Source organism: Gymnodraco acuticeps, unplaced genomic scaffold (genome assembly GCF_902827175.1).
Source record: "Gymnodraco acuticeps unplaced genomic scaffold, fGymAcu1.1, whole genome shotgun sequence".
In the NCBI taxonomy this organism is placed as follows: domain Eukaryota; kingdom Metazoa; phylum Chordata; class Actinopteri; order Perciformes; family Bathydraconidae; genus Gymnodraco; species Gymnodraco acuticeps.
The window spans coordinates 61973-68537 of NW_022989970.1; positions in this window are offsets into that span (position 1 = coordinate 61973).

Consider the following 6565-nt stretch of genomic DNA (forward strand, 5'->3'; position numbering starts at 1 on the left):
TGGGTGTACTCTAGTCTAGACATAAGCACTCACCAACATCGGTAGCACAACAATTCTGAACGTTGGTTCAATATTTATATAACTACATTTAATTGAATTTTTTCCAATTAATAATTACACATTTTTCTATTAAACATTTCATACAATCAATCAATCAACAACTTTATTAATCCTGCAAGGGGCAATTGGTTATGAGCAGCTTATGTCATGTACACAGGCAGGAACATACAGGAAGAAAACACACAGATGATCAGTATGGATGAAAAAGTGATATAACTCCTGTGACAAACATCAACAATCAAAGGAGCCTGTTTTCATGTCTTTAATCGCTCCATAAGTTAAACTCCTGCCAATGTTTTAAATCTCTACTTGCCAAGTAATTCCCTAAAAGCATTGAATATTATTTAAAATTAAATAACTTACATTTAAAACAAGTTATACTTTTATGGGACCCTAACTTGTTAAACTTCAACAGTATTTTTAGTTTAAGTTCAGTTGAGAAATTAAAGTTTAGGGGCAACATAAGAAGTCATCTTTGAGACAATTCTTCCTAAAGGGGCCTAAATTGCTCGGTTTTATAAAGTATATTTAAAAGTACTTAATCATCTGCTATCAGTAAGACACAGCCTAAACTAGAAGCAGCAAATTCATACATTTTTGATATTCTACACTTCATTATATTTTGGATTATGTTTCTTCAACATTAAATGCCATGGTTTCAGTTTAGTAATTACTGACATACATTGTCACGACTAGGCAAACCAGTATGAACCCAAAAGTAGTGATGTAACGTATTGCGCCGAGACTTTGGAGCGTGTGTCGAGTCGCAGCGTCCACACGGCGGCGTGCGTTGAAGCTTGCCTGTGAGCTTGTCTGAAACTCGACCAACAACCAATCACATGAATCTCCCGCCCCGGACACACAAGCACGCGGTTTGATTGGCTGACGCTTCCGCCGAAGCTTCAAAAGTTGAACATTGCTCAACTTTTGAAGCGAGCAACGTGAGAAAAGCGAAGCCACGCTCCCACAATGCAGTTCGGCAAAGCGTGACGTCACCCCATTCAAAGTGAATGGGCAGAAGCGCTGAAGCTTCAACGCACGCCTCCGTGTGGACGGGCCGTAATCCCCGAAGCTTTTTATGAAGCATGTATCAAGGCTTGTATCGTTTTGGGCCAGGGACGTCACCGATGACAAACGAAGCCTCGCTGCCTGTCGATACCACGTGACTGCTTCAGAAAGTGCTTTAGATCGGTTGAACCACAACGCTCATAATACCCAATACCCGAACGATATTACCCCTCCTGTACCCGGGCCTGACATGATGGAATTAAGAGAGCTCAGACCCTCACTCATATAGAGGTCGGAACATGTCATAAGTATAAATAAATAAAAGCATAAATAAGTGTAGGAATAAAAACATGAATAAATACAGGAATACATAGAATCCAGTGTTTTCAGGTAGATTCAGTGTGTGGGCTGTGGCTCAGCTGGAAAGCAGTTGACTCACAACCGCAAGGTCCCTGACTCCCTGGTTCAACGGCTGGTCAATACGTCTTTTTGTTTGTTTATAAAAGCTACAGCTAAATGTGATAATGTAGAATAAATGTATTCTTTGGTATGGTTTAGCCTCTTTGCAATGTTTACCAGACTCTTTAGGCTTTTCAATCACAATCATTAAACTGAAATAAATACAATATTGTTAACATGAAAATATGATTTAATGTTCGTTGTTTAGAGTTATTCTAAGGCTTTACTCATTGGGAACTCTGTATGAGATAGAGCACACTGTTGAGATGTCCAATCTTCAAATGAAGCCTCATGAGATGAACTCTTTTGCGAACCAATTGGCTGGAAAGCTTCAAGAGGCTTCATCTCGCCATCACTACCCAAAAGCACGACTCGACAAACAAAGTACAAAAGAAAGTCTTTACTGAAAAAATGGCACTAAATGCACAACAGAAAATCACTCCGTAGTGATAACAGGTAGATAACAAAAAACACTCTTACAAAGGTTAAGGTTCTTACAAGGTACTACTACTACTCTACAAGGTTCTTAAAAGGTTACCAAAGTAGTTAAAAAAAATGCAAAAGATGAAGTAAATTCCAAACTAGGCTCTTAGCTCTTAGCTCTTAGCAGAAAGACATGGACTTGACACTGGCTGTCTGGCACATGGGACGAAACGAACTGGCAACAAGACAAGGGAGACAGGATCTATATAGAGTGGTGAAGTCCCTCCCCTTCCGGTGGACCTCCATGGAACCTTATTTCTGAAAAATTATGTATTGAAGTCAATGGAGAGAGAAAGATTATCTTTCGATCCCGTTTGAATTGTGCCACAAATTACACATATGATGTTTGTCAATTTAAAAGATAATTTTGCAAGTCAAAACTAAAAAAATGTGTCGTAAAACTGTGAAGTAACACATTTTTTTGTGTGAAACGCTCAATGAACTACATCTCCCATCTCGCAGAACAACACACGTCACCAAGATGAACGTCACTACTGTCTTGCCAAAGGGATTGACTACCCTCACTATCACCACAAGGAAACACGTACAGAAGAAGGCAAAGCTGCCTGCCTTCCTTTGATTCTCTCTGTCTGCCTGATCTTTTTAATGTTTAATGTCAACCATTTGTGCAGATAGCATGAAGTAGAAAAGATCGCTGATGCTAATGTAGCGTTAGCGTTAGCATTTATCCCCCGGGCTTAAATGGTGTATTATAGAATGATCATCACACCGGTGTGACAGTACTCTTCAAGGGTTCACGAAATATGGCTACTACTCTTACTGTTTAACATGTTGGGTTACTTAATGTTACTTCATGTTAAGGCTAATACAAATTACAAGGCTAAGGCAGGGTTGCCAACTTTGGGCACCTGGCTGGAGTGAGATTTTGATATCATGGGTTTAATTACACATATGCGCACTAAATGACTGCTATCGTGTCAGCAGCGGGACCTTAGCATATATATAGGATATATACAATATATAGCCTACAAATAGGCCTACACAATATTGGACACAGACTATAAAGGGCACAAAGTTTCATTCACTAATGAAAGTCAAACACATGTTTGTTTCCACTGTTTTATTGTGTGCCTGTCGCAATAAGCAATTAATTGACTTATCGTAGCCTACAATAAATAAAAATGAACTTGATACATTGCCATTTACATGAGGATGTGACTAGCAGTTTGAAAGGATATACTTGAATTATTATTATATATTATCATTATGTCAGTGGTCTAAAATGGTCATACAACGGTGCCGACAATATTATCATTTATCGCAATAATTTCCGGGAAAATGTATCCAACAAAATTAATTATCGTGAGAGGCTATATACATGAAACACACACACACAAACACATCTACAGACTCACTCCAAACTGCCAAATATATTAATTAACACACTCTCACTCTCATATACTCTTTGACTCTATTTTGGCCTATAGTAGAACAATAACCAGCAGACTTTTACTTTTTTATCATTTCTACTGGATCTTATATCTGCGCTTGCGCAACACACCTGATTGACCAACCGGCTCCCACTGCTCTGCTGTCTGTTAAGGTTGTTAAGAGTGTTGGGGGCGGGGAGGGAGCGGATCGACAGCTTGAGCAGCTGTCAACTCAAAATTGTAAATAACCAACCAAAAACGATCGCCGTTCATCTTGTTTTTGGCGTGAGAATAGTTTGGGCAGCGTGAGAGCGTGAGATTGAGAGTGAAAGCGTGTGTCACACGCCAGATGCGTGAGAGTTGGCAACCCTGGCTAAGGCTGTAATGCTAACTAACGTGCTAGCTACTAGCTAGGTAGCTAACTTGATCCAGCCACTCCTGGTCCTTTCATCAGACGGGAAGCGAAAGAACGAACAAGACCCATTGGTATGATAACAACCTGGTACTAAGCACACAGGCATCTTGTTAAAGTTATCTTATCTTAGCTATCACTTATTGGAGGAAAACAATTGTGACATCAGTTACTCTGGGATTTGTAGTCTTTCTAGCTGCGTATTTTTCATAGTCTTATATTTAAACAGTTTCACGACAAACTGTGACTTTTTTTGCATGGAAAGGATTTTTTAAGATTAACAAACATCATATGTGTAATTCATGGCACAATTCAAACGGGATCGAAAGATACGTTTTCTCTCTCCATTGACTTCAATACATAATTTTTCCGAAATAAGGTCCGATGGACCGGAATTAGATGGGCGTGACTTCACCACTCTATATAGGGTGTGTCTCACTTCGGTTATTTTTCATTTCCTCGCTCCTCGGGCTCGGTATCATCGGAAGTTGATTAGTCTGCGCCATCTTGAGTACCATCCCAGTGGCTTTATTTTTTAAAGAGGAGTGATAACGGGGGAGCGATAATCGAGGAACTACCAGACCATCCTCTGGTGAAATCCTCAGACACTCGCTCCGCCCCCTTACTGTGTATCGCTCACTGATTGGACGATGCAGCGCATGCACTGATCTGGCTGCTGTCAGACGATCAGCTGTGCGGCGTCATCACAAACGGACGTCGCTTCACGTGACGCTCCAGAGGAAACGACGTCCCATTGCTCTTAAAACTAATTTCCCTGCTTCTCGTAGTTTCCTTGCGTCTCTGCTTCCCTGGTGGGAAACGCAGGGAAAACGACGCAAGTGAGGGAAGCAAGGAATCAATTTAACCGAAGTGAGATGCTGCCTATATATAGGCAGGCTAAGGGGGCACAGGTGCAGATAATTAGGGCGGAGTCGACAATCACAGTGGAGGGAAAACACGCAAAGGGAGGAAGTGAGGTGATCTGCAACAAGAAGGAAAGGTTAAAATAAAACAGGATAAGACTGAACTAAAATACATTAACTTAACAGATTTTAAGAGACACAACATACATGTTCTTTAGTTGTATAAGAAGATGTATTAAAATGTCCTTTCTTCGCGTTTATAACAGAAGTTCAAAGATGTGTTTAGCCTTGCTTAGCACAATGACTACAAGACATTCGGGGGGAAACGGCTAGCCTAAGTTGAAGGAAAGAGAAACACAAGCTGTCTGATTTACATGTTTTATCTTTAGTGAACAATTTAGTAACTGAAACATCCAAAAGTCATTCGTTTTGTAATCACTAGAGCGCAGTAGAGCTCTAACATAAAATCCACAATGTCTCCTTTTACATTTCAATTTCTACAGCTTTTCAAAGAAAGCATGTGAACCACAGAGAGTTGGAAATTATGCTGATTTTCAGTAACTCAAATGAGTCATGAACGGGCCATTTGAGACACGCTGAGAAGGGATTAACGTACAGTTTCTTTGAAAAGTTGTATTACATCGTTTAAGTAGTTTCTATAAATCAATTAACAACATGGTTAGACAGCTCAATCTCATCCAAGTTTTTCACGATTTCTTATAAACGTATTTGTTGATAGAGTAAGATAAGATCTGTATTGTACATTTTGCCTACAGTACAAAGCTCTGATTGGACGACTGTTTCTTCATCTTTAAATCAGCCCTCAGGTGACAACAGGAGACGTGTTGATAGATGTTTTTATATGTGAATAAATTACAGATAATGGAGTATTTGTAAGGCCCAGATTGTTCAAAGTAAAGGTGTCATTTAAACACAATTTGTTAGACTAAGGATCAAATAATCTACCGTTTCTAAATACAGTAAAAAACAGTTAACTGGGACCAGTAGTTTCCAACATCAGTATGAACCAGCACAAATGAACAGTTAACCATTAGCCGCGTTCACACCGGAGTACTTTACCCCGTACTTTTCCCGTTTAGTTCCGTTAGTACCCCTTATGTCGTGTTCACACCAAAAAGAGTACTTAGTGCCGGGAAATGTTACCCCCATGTTTAGTGCCTGCTGAGAGGTGGTACGAAAAAAGTACCAATTTCGATTGGCTGGGCAAATTGCAAACCACGCCCCGTAAAACTCTGAAAAGTTTTTTGAAGCCGCCATTGTATTTGCTGGCATTAGCATGATTAGCAATAGCATTAGCCCCACGCACCAACGGAGAGAGAATAACTTATGGCAACACAAAAAAAAACATGGAAGCGGTGGAGTGATGAGGAGGTGTCGGTAGTGATGACAGTTTGACACTGAAGCTTCGAACGAAGCTTCAACCCTGGACTTCCTATTCCATAGAAGCAGTGCTTCGAAGCTTGCTTCAAATCACGTGACATGTGACGTCAGAAGTAGCAACTGCTTCAAATCACGTGACATGTGACGTTAGAACCATAGACTGTATATATAAATGGACGTAGGGTCCGTGACGTCACCCATAGGATTCTGCAGAGTTGCCGTGAAGCCCTTAGTAGGCGGAGTCGGCCACTAACGGCTCGACAGTGACCCCAGAGTTCAACTCCCGCCTTCTCCAGCCTGCTCCAAATAAGGGCAAAGAGGCGGAGCCGAGGCGGGACCTGCTGCCACCGAGCTGGAAGTTCCAGAGCTAGCTGAAGCTACCAAGCTAAGCTAACATGCTCCCCATCTGCACGCTGCCGTCGCATTTTACGTTTCTAAGGTAAGCAGACATGAAACTATTCAGCAAAACTATAAATAATAATCTAAGT